An 11,492-nucleotide genomic window follows, 5' to 3' on the forward strand; every position below is an offset into this window, starting at 1 on the left:
AAAGGCTAGAAGAGAACTTAGCAGTGAAAATAGTGAGGGTAATGGGGAAGAGGATGAAAAGGAAGAATGGGTTAAAAGTGAAGAAGAGTCCACTACAAAAAGGGTACGACGTCCCACCGCCAAGGAAAGCAGCTCCACAAAACTAGGGAGTCTGACTAAGAAACAACATATGGTCATCACCATGAAGACACATGTTGCTGTTGTGACAAACAATCAAGAAACCACAAGTTTGAACAAGAAACCAATACCACCACCTTTGAAGAAGACACCTCCAGCAATTTTGAAGAAGAATGGAATCCTTTCAAAAAATAAGGCTACAACCCAAAACACAATCCTAAATAGGGTGTCTGGTATTGCTTCCACTTAGAGGTCACCACGGTCAGCGATGAAGGTCACCACGGATGCAACAACTTCTTTAACTAATAGCTTGCCCAACACTATGCCTATTACAAAATATGTCCAAAGCAAATGTAAATCATTGTCTAAGGTAAACAGAACTCCATTTGCTCCCCAGCATGTTGGGGGGACTGAACCGGAGCCTCTATTGTTCCCTGGGGAAGTTGAAGATAGGCGTCTTGAACTCAGAATAGGCTGAACTAGCCTACCAAAACATGTCAACAATCCACTACCAGAGGAGGAGCCTGCTCTAAATCAAAGACTGTGGAGGCCAAGTGAACGTTTGGTGAGTGAAATGGTCATTTTCACGACAAAAATGGGACATGGTTTGTTGGGTGTTTTTGCAACCACCTTGGCTAAGTATGCCAAAATAACTTATGTTTCTATGTTTTATCTCTAACAGGATTTCAATCACATGCCCAACGCATCTGAACTGGGTCACAGCACCAACCACCAAGTGCCATCTCAACTTCAACTTGGTCAGATTGATAACCCTAGTGAAGGTACTGAGGCGCAACAAATATTTATGTGCACTGCTCATGCCATTAACTCCTCTGTCCCTCCGATGAATTGGAATGGATGTTCAGAACCTACCGAGGCGGGCAGCTGTCGGGGAGTTAGCCTGATGTTCTTGATAGGGGATGAGAAGACTTGCTGAAAGATGTTTGGGTTGAAGAATTTAACAAGTGTTATACTGAGCAGAGTCAACCTGAGCTGGCTGTTAGGGCTGGTGAACACCAAAGGGGGAGCATGAGTGACATGGAAGTTTACCAATCGTATGTGTTAAGGAATCAGCAATTGCAAATAGAAGCAGTGGGTCATACGCTTCTTGAGATTGAGACAGCGGGTATCAATGGGGAACAGACTCATCAAGAGGAAAATTTATGTAATGAAATTGCATGAATTTTGGATGTGGATGTCATAAGTGAGTCCAACGTAATTGAAATTTAAATGTGTCCCTATGACTTATTTATCTTCTTAGTGGAGATTAAATGTTTTGTATATGAGTTGGACTTTATGTGGCTTCTTTGAGACATTATATCTACTTTTTGAGCTTATATAAAGTTTGTTTATTTAGGTTGTATGTGTGACTCCAAGTGATTGTGAAGTTGAATTAGTTCCAATTTGTGAGGACAACTTAGAAGATGGGGAACTAGAGTTTGATCCTAACGAACAATACACTGATGATTTTGCATTTGGTATGGTAATATCGATGCTTGTGCTTCACTATTAATTATTTTTTTTTTAAATATTGTCGTGTCTATAGGTTATTATTATGTTTTTTTAGGCTACTATTTTGAAGGAATTGGGGATGCAAGCCGAAGAAAGATGCACTATGCCTACTATGAGTGTTCAGGGTGGGGGTGCTGATGCTATAGAAGGTGTTGATTCTAAACAAAACTGTGTTCGTAGGAGCACTATTTCCAAAATTCTAATTGCTCCAACTGCTCCTTTAGAAGGAGAAACTGCAGTCAAGGTACATTATTCTTTTTTTACATAACTCCCAAATTACTCTAAGTTATCATCTAAATGTGGATGGAAAGGTTGTTATTTTAGTGGGACATTATGTCCCTGCTGTCAGACATCATATATGCTTTTTGACTTCTTCCATTTTTGGCACAGGATACTTCTGAGACATAAGTTGTGGATGATCGTGGTATTATACTTTCTGAGAATTTGTTGTTGTCAGAGAATATGGAGGAAGATTGCATCATGGTTGATGACGATGAAGATGGACAAAATTCTATCCCTGCTTCTGTGTTGCAGGATGATATGACACGGAGGTCGCAACTATGAATTTTCCCAGAAAACAAGAGGAGTCAACTCGAGGTGGAAGTGGCTGACATTTTCCATGATCTGATTCTTGATGTTTTCAATAAGGGAGTAGGATTGCTAAAAAGAGGTCCTGGTTTTGCTAGTCGAATAAGTGTTGGAGATGACCTGACGAAATTGCATACGTCGTATGTACAAGTGCCGTATTACTGGAATAAGTACGACAATGATGAAACCAGTCACTTTGAAATTGTTAGACGGTACGGGAGTGAGTTTCAAATTGACATCAGCAGCTTTGATGGACTGTTTGGGGGAGGATGGCTTAATGATGTGGTATGTCTCTGTCTATTAAAAGTACTTCCTGTGTATATACTTGTTGATTATTTATTCTTGTTTTGGGTTCTAGGTACTAGACTCCTACATGTACTTACTGAGTCAGTGGTACACTGCCGTAGTACACCCCGGTGGAATGGAGAATTTGTACATCATAGTTGTCGAGTCGTGGTTCTCGGTAATTTCACACATGTTTCTAGTCATTTATTCTATAATGATTTATTTAATTTTATTATTGTAATGACAGCATTATTTGTGTGATTTGTACAACGGATTTGCCACTGTTTTAGAAGATAAGCAGATGCCCATAGAAGATAAGCTTTCTGTAGCAAGACTGCAAATTGTAGGTAATTTAAGGACTCGTATTATCGGACTAGTTTGTCTTGACAATTCGGGCAGACTTGACAAACTGTCATGGGTTGATGATGATGGTGAATGTTGAATGAGTGCATTGGATCCTCATCATTGTTAACTTTGTCACGTGGGGTGTTCAAATCTATGACTCATTGGAGAAGCCGACGGATGGTGCCAATTGGGTCCTTGCCCCAACACCACATTTAACCAAGTTGTTGACAGTGCTTCCTTACACACTTCTGAGCCTAGATAGTGGATGTATAGACTTGGCCAAATTGGGTAGTCAGTGGAATCTATAGTTTGTGAAATGTGCCAAGTAAGACGACAACAATAGCTGTGGCACGTTCACCCTTGCCTTTGCAGACTGCCTACTCTGAAATTTGTCGCCTGTCTTTGCATTGAAAAGGCGAACATATATCAAGAAAAGAATAACAAAGGACTTGTTAGAGTGTGGGATTACTGAGGAAGAGTACTGTCGGTGCCAAGGTGGTCGGGGTTTGGACTTTGATGCGGGAGATAAAACTACTGATGTAAATGGTTTAGCTTTTAAAAATGATGTTGAAAAAACTGTTGATGTGAAGGGTCAAATATTTGAAGTCCAAATTGGACCAACTGCTGCTACAAAGGTGGAACAGGCTGACAAGATTGTTTAAAAATGTACCAAACACTATGTAGTACATTATGTGGCAGTTCCAAGACATTTTGGGGTTCTCGTCTGACTTCTAACCATAATTTACGCAGGTGGCTTTTGTGATTAAAACTCCATTGGTAATGAGTGTGGGGAGATCTTCAAAATATATTAAAGTGTCACATATCATATTGTTATTATCGTAACACTTTATGTTCCCCTGTCGAGACAAGATACTTACTATCTCTTATGATTTTGATTTTTTCTTAGGTTACCGATAGGAAAGTTCTGGGTCAGGAAGAAATTGTCAATCATGGTACTGTGAGTTGCTTTGGGAGTTTCTCTGGGAGTTGCTCAGTTGAATCGGTGGAATAAATTTAGTGATCTGGAGGAGCAAGTTGCCAAATTATGTGATCAGAAGCTTCTCGAACACATGATTGTGGGTGGCCCATTAATAAAGAGGAATTCCTCCATTGTTACCAGGAGAAATATGCCTTTGGAGCCCGCATTTTGCATTGATCCAAAATACCTTGCACAGTTGTATTGGTGGTACTATGAACGCGACCTATTAAAGTCCGGTGTTTCTAACTCTGTAAAGCTCAAGTTTTATGGTCAGGGTTTGGACTTAAGCATGAGCGCATTCCACTTGCTTAGCCCTAATCAATGGCTAAATGATAAGGTATGTCAACTGCTACTCCGAACTTACCTAACTTAATTTGCAACTCGTTTCGTCTTATTGATAAATTTGTTATTTCTTTTTGTCCCCAAGATCATTTCACTCTACATGGCGCTTCTTGACAGGGCACATAACAGACTTGCCAACTCTGATGATGTACTCAGAAAACGTGATTCGTCGCAGTCCTACACTGTCATCCCTGATACACTGATCTCGGTTATTTGACCAAAACCCACTTCTTTTCTAGTACTTTTCTAGGCTTTCTGACACCGTGCAAATAACTTTTGTTTCAATTGATGCAGGTCAGCTGGGAGTCATTGTATGCGACTGTTGAAGTGAGCCTTACCGATCTGAGCCTGACTATGGAACAAAATATTTCCGTCCTTGCTTCCAACCTTTCATCGAACCAAAAGATGACCTTCCGAGATATGCTCCAACAAAACACCCGCATCCCATACGTCACCAGATCTAAGGGCATGATGATGGCCTTCAATATCTCAAACTTGCATTGGATACTGGTGGTCTTCAACTTCCCCACTTGGACTTGCTGGATATATGATTCGCTAGCGGAGCCTATCGCCGATCTTAAACCCCGCCTCAAAAAACTCGGTACCCTGCTTCAGTATGCCCTCTTAATGCTCGACAAAGGCTGTATACCACAATTGAAGCTCTGGAAAAGTGGAATATCAAATACACCGACTGTGTAAAGCAGACAGATTCTTACAATTGCGAGGTCTTCATATTGGCTTTTGTAGATCAGCTACTGCGAAATCAGTGTCTCAATTTCACCCAGACTGGGGCAATGATAAGAAATATGGTGGCCAAAGACTTGCTTGCCTGTGGCTTGACCTGCTTGCTGGGTTGAACGGAATGGTAGAATCGGGGTTGTTCGTGAAAAAACACAAAAATGCAGTGCTTGAGTCCCTGGATGGACAAACTAAACTACGTGCTACTGGATTTTGTTTTTAATTGCTTTAATTAAGATTAATCTTACTTAATCAAGTACCTTTGCCTACACTACTAACATCACCTAAACGAAGACAACATGTCGTCAATTGGAGTATGCCACGAATTGAAAGTTTGTATAGATCTTTCTTTCCCACGTGATCTATTTTCTAGACTAAAACAACATACAATACCATTGAGACATTATAAACCTTTTTTGGAAATAAATTGATCTCTGATGCCTCTGCTCATATTACCATTTTCTAAACAACATCATAGCTTTCCAGTACTAATTATTGAAGCTGCTCACATGGTACTTCTTAGATTTGTTTGTATATTGGTACTTTATATATGGGCAAAATCATACTCCACTACATGTTTTGACTTCTCTCTTTCGATATTGAGTTTTGGGCATGCACATATTTGTTCTTACCCAGGTATACATTTGTACAACACATAAAAACTATAACTACCGTGTTCTACCATACCGTCACATTCACATCTTTCTTTTTTACGAGTATACTTTTGTACTGATAAAAACTACCTTGTTCTTCCATATACTTATAATGGGATTAACAAAACCATATCTTTGGTTAAAACGAAAAAGCAGGCCCTGTCATACATTTCCTTTACAAGAACTCCATTTCACAACAACTAAACTAAGATATAAGACAACAATAGGGAAGTTTACAAACATTTTCAATACAATTTGGTCAATATGGTAGGAGAAAAAGAGAGGGAAAGGAATTTGGGCGGGAACAAAGGGAGTTTTCGTTTGTGACTGTGTACTTAGGAGTGTAAGTTATTGAGAGAGAGGAAGAGACGTCCTATTTGGGTAGGAATAGGAGAGAGAAAATAACTTCTGATGTACTAGGTATGAAGAGATGTGACAAGAGGGTGGGAGATGTTCAAGGGTATATATGTAAATTCATATAATGATATACCATTTTTTCTAAAAACAAAACAATAATACCTAGAAGGGTATTAAAGGTATTTCATACAATCAGCAAGTGCGGGCCACGTCCGGCAATGGAATAAATCATCTCTGCCGTATTCAACGGGTTAAGTTGTCTTAAAGATTAAGTCAACGTCCGATTCAGGAAGTAACCCAACAAATAAATGAAGGATATGGACCATTCAATTGGTTTCAATGTTTTTGTGGCTAAATTGTTTAGATATGTTTGTTATGTTGTAAAGAATGACAACTATTATTAATATTTACTAATATAATATCACGAATTTTTTACTTCCGAATTTTTGTAACCAAACGTTTAAAACGCGTATTAATTAAACACCGCATAATTACCATATTGCGAATTTTTGACCGTACCGTTTTTTTAAATCACCGAATAATTCTCGAATTATTCTCGTACCGAATTTTTGTCGTATCCCGAATTGCTAACAAGGGTTGGGAGTGTAGCCTTGCAATATGCCAATTTTGGAGAGAACGTTAGATGGCCTCTTATAAGCATGAGTATATCTGTAGAGAAATAATGTTGGGAGAATTCACTACGAAGTCACACCTAGTTACTCTTTATCCAAAATGACTTCTATTGGAGATCACACCAAAGAAGTCACCCACCCAAGACTTTAGTAGTTATCACAACAAACTTTAATAGAGCAATAAAGACTACTACGTATTCACAAACAATCAATAACAAACAATAAGCATAAAAGTAAATGCAAAGAGACACAAGATTTAAAGTGATTCGGTAAATATTACCTATATCCACACAAGAGCCAAATTTTCTTTATAGTAAAGATTGGAGAGTTTACAAGAGTTAACTAGAATCAAGAACAAACAACCTCACTCAAACCCTAGCTCAATAGAGCTCCTACAATTCCCATGAAAATGAATCTCTCAAAGTTGTCTCAACCCTAACCATAAGTTTTCTTTTATATGTGGGGAAAGAAATTTGTGAGAAAATGAATTTAAGCTTTAGATCGAAATTTCAACAAACTGTCAAAATTCCGGAATATCTCAAATAGGGTTGGTTTGTGCTGATGCCCACAAGTCAAGGGATCAAATACGACACGGTACGGTCGTTCAAGCATGCATATTGGTCGGATACCAGAGCGAGGCTCGACGGCAACAATCTCCCACTTGGAACCTTCGAGATTCTACATGCATATCACATCTCAATTGCAACAACTCTATCCAAATTCAATTTACTAATTGACATGTTGAGAAAGTGGATTGGGTTTTGTTGTTCATATTAAATCTTTTGTTTAGAGGAATGGTTTGATGGTTTGAAAAATCTCTTTCTAAACTCTCTAAACTTTCTTTACTCTTGTTCTTGAAGTTTTAATGGTGGAAACACTAGTTCTTTATTTAGAATGAGTTTAAATCTTGAATAAGCTATTGATTTGATTGCAAAACATGTATGGAAATGGATTTTATAGATATCTTGCTCACAAAGTTATACTCATTTGAACTTCTCAAATGAGTTTGACTACTATTTTTTTGGATTAAATCAAAGAGTAGAGAAGTGATGAAAACTTATATTGAAGAGAAGATTGAAAACTAGTATTGAAGATAATAAGAACTTAATTTAATCACTAAAGCTTGAAGAATATAAAAATGGAAAATAAATAAATAACAAATTACACTATTAACGCAAAAGATAGTAAAAGCTATAAGTTGTCTGTTCATTTAGCATAAGAATGGCATAATTAAAGCATTGTAAAGGTAATAAAATGCACATTTGGAGACTGATCAACTACCTTCAAACAACATTTTGTTTGTCCTCAAGCAAAGATGAGAGAGAAAAAACTAAGATCATAAATGTGTGATTTATACTAGTCTCGTGTAAAACCTCATATGTTTGGGTTTGGTATTAAACTTCTAGTGGGCTTTGAGGAGTTAAACCAGGACCATTATAACAGCCCAAATAGCTGGGTTTGGTTTGACCCAACCGATTGATACAACCCGATAGACATGAAGTGGGAAAGAAACAGAAACCTCTCGACTCCTCTCGTTCCTTCTCTGGGATTCATGTACTAAAAGCGAGTCGATTATCGAAACTTATAAAGACCATGGAGAAGATAAGTAGGAGCTTGTGCTTATGATTTGTCAATTCAATAACCTCCTTGGATCAACCCTCACAAAGAAGTTAATTGATGATTTTCGGTTTTGGTAAGATTTGACACCTTTTCACCAAAATAGTCATATCTTTCTACATATTGATTGGTTTTAGATGCCATTTGGACCGTTGGAAAATATATTCAAAGATATTTCTAAAGGTATGTGGTTTAGTGGGTGATGTTACTAGGATTGCTTCTGAATTTTAGTTCTTTTTGGGGTAAAATTCTTCCACCTTCTTGTGATACAAGGGGATGATATTGAGGACTTGTGACCAGGTCATTGGGTTCTCAATTGTGACATGTTCTTACTTAATTAAGTGTGTATATTGCGGATTTGGAGTTACTAGCTAAGGTAGAGGAAGAACCAATCATCACAATTGGGTCGATGAAACCCAATACCGAGAGGTTTATGTTAAATCGGCAAGAAGGCAAGTACATCTACATGCTTTTCTTTTTATTTCAAATAGATTGATAATAAGTATAAGTATGATGGTTTTGAAGTCACTGTGGAATATTGTGTTTGATTATTTTTTAGTATCTTGTTAGTGATTGTTGTTTTGAATTAGAAGTTGATACCATTAATATTCGAATCATAATTGGTTGAACGCATGATTATGTTAATTATTATGTGATGCTTAATTGTTGAGTTTGAGCTGTCGAGTTGTTATGTTGGATTCTAACTTTGATTAGTCTATCTTGTTTGTGGCTATTTCATCTGTTGTTATTGATGGTTGTTAGATTATTATGTTTGATGCAAATATATTTATACAGTAGTAATTACCCACTAAATATTTGGTAATTAATGTCATGTCTAAGAATATGAAATATGATTGGCTTGCTAATTTGTTTTAACTGGATGTTAAGTTTGTCTATTATGTGAAGTGCTATAAAATATAGATATTTTATTATACTATGTTGTGTAACTCTTTTTATTTGGATGTAAAAGATTAGTTTGTAGGTGATACTTGCTGGGCGCATGGTTTTTACGCCCTTATAGATTTTGCAGGTGTTTGATTCTTGATCACACGGAGAGACGAGTTGAAACATTATTTGGTTAGAGCTTGAACTCTTTGTTTTTATTTATTTGCTAGTTATCACTTGTATTTGACTTACAGTAATGGTTTCATTTTATAAATCGGTTACTTGACTACTCTGGCACTTGTCGAGACGGTTAAGTAGCAGGGTTCTCCGACTTATTATATCTTGGGCTGGTTAGTTAGGATATAGTGGGTTGGGGGCGTTACATCTCGTTTCGCGGAGTGCGATTGCATTGACCATATGCAACAATGCCTTAAACCACTAGGAATTCCCTACTGGACGAGCTTAAGCCTTGTGAGAGTTTTCCATAGAAGGTACTCACAAACTTCCTCTATCTAGCACAAAGGGTCTTGTCGATCTCCTTATTTATTCTTAGAAGTCTATACATCTCGTTAGCGGGGGAATAAAGAAAAACTCCTTTGAACTCAGAATAACATATACAGAGTAATTTAATTATCTAAAGATAAACGACAAAACATGAGCAGTGAAATGCAAAAGCAGAGTCGTTCCCGAAATTTTTGGAAGCGTCCTTAAGGTGGGTTCTCACAAGAGTGTGTTGCAATCACAACTCTTTGATAGATTTACTCAAGTTTCATTTTCTTAAGTGCAGAGGGCACTTATATTCCTCATATACTCGAATGACGTCCAAAGAAATCGGGGTCGATTGATCACAATATCCACTTACTATCATACCATCCTATTCCTAGTTGAGCTAGAGGTCTTTTATTAGGAATTTTGGGGCTAAGGTAGTGGTTTAGAAATAAAAGAGAAGGGAAAACAAACACATATAAGTTGAGAAATTGGGTCTTCAGGATATTTGTAACTAGAGAAGAACCTCGTTTTGTTCTTTTGCTTTCGAATTTGTGATTCATTCTTTAGCCCTTTGGCTTTGTGACTCCATATGATTTTGATTTTTGGGAGTCCTAACTTTGTTTTTGTTTCTTTTGAAATCGACTCCTTTTGATTATGAACTTTTGGGAGATTTCGATTTTTTAATCTTTCTTTTCTTCCTTTGGTTTTTGAAGCTTCTAACTATTCTGTTTTTGTACAAGGCCTTCTATTCTCTTTTTACTATTCATCCAATTCTCAACTCGTTTGGTGGGTATGATTTTTATTGTGTAGTAACGGTTTAGGGATTGATGGCAAAGAAATAAAAATGTTTTTAGAAATAAAAACTATCTTTTTAGGTTTTTAACGTTTATTTGGCTATATCGATCCAAAGAGGGCCTAAATTCTCTCCTAGGATATGGCGTGGTAATCAAACAAGTGGATGTGTTATCTTTCTATCTGGATATCCTTTGTGTCATCACTCAATAATTATTCAGATGAGGCTTTTTGCAAGATTCTCACAGGATATGGATCTTAACTGTTCCAACCTTGGTCTCAGAAACTCACTACTATAAACAATCAAATGTTGATGCATGTCGTTCATGAAAAGATGCAGAAACTATTGTATGTATATTAGTCTTAGTTCGAAGAACGAATCTTTACTCTATTGCTATAATAAGATTTCCAAACCATTTGTTCATCATAGAAAAAGGAAAACAAGACGTTTAGTACTAAATAGAAAAAAATATTTGTTTTAAGAAAGAAAGAAATATAGAAATATACTAAATCTATCTAATATAAGAATGTTATATAATAAATGCCTAGTTTTTGTAGAATGTTATTATACCACCCCCAAACAGAAATATAATTTGTCCTCAAAGTATGAAAAAAAGGAAAGAGAATACCATAAGAACATGAGCAAAAATGCCAGTAACATGTACTTTGTTCTTCGTGATGAGAATATACCACCCCCAAAAAAGTTTGGAGCATGGGTTGATAGATACAGAATGAGATGTACATGGTTTATTGTACTAGGGATTTACCTAATTATTCTACTATAAATTCTTAACATGCATGCAGAATTATACCTAGAAGTTAAGAAATAGAAAGATGGAAAATGCAAGTATGTAAACAACTATTTATATGAAATTTTTGTGTGTGTGTGTGTGTGTGTGTGTGTGTGTGTGTGTGTTTTAGGTTGTCTTTCTCAATCGAAATGTATCTCTAACCATATAGAGGGTTTCTACTAGAGAATAAAATTATACATTTATCCAGTATCATTTTGGTTACTCTGGGACGTAAAATTTTAATTTTTATATCCTCAAATTTTGAAAACTATATAGAGATGTTATAAAGATAACTCGTACAAAAGCTATGATTTCTAAAGCTAAGTTTGAAAAACAAACCATAACAAGTGATCTTAGGCAACTTTCATGT

The sequence above is a fragment of the Coptis chinensis genome, chromosome 5, assembly GCF_015680905.1.
Source record: "Coptis chinensis isolate HL-2020 chromosome 5, ASM1568090v1, whole genome shotgun sequence".
Lineage (NCBI taxonomy): Eukaryota > Viridiplantae > Streptophyta > Magnoliopsida > Ranunculales > Ranunculaceae > Coptis > Coptis chinensis.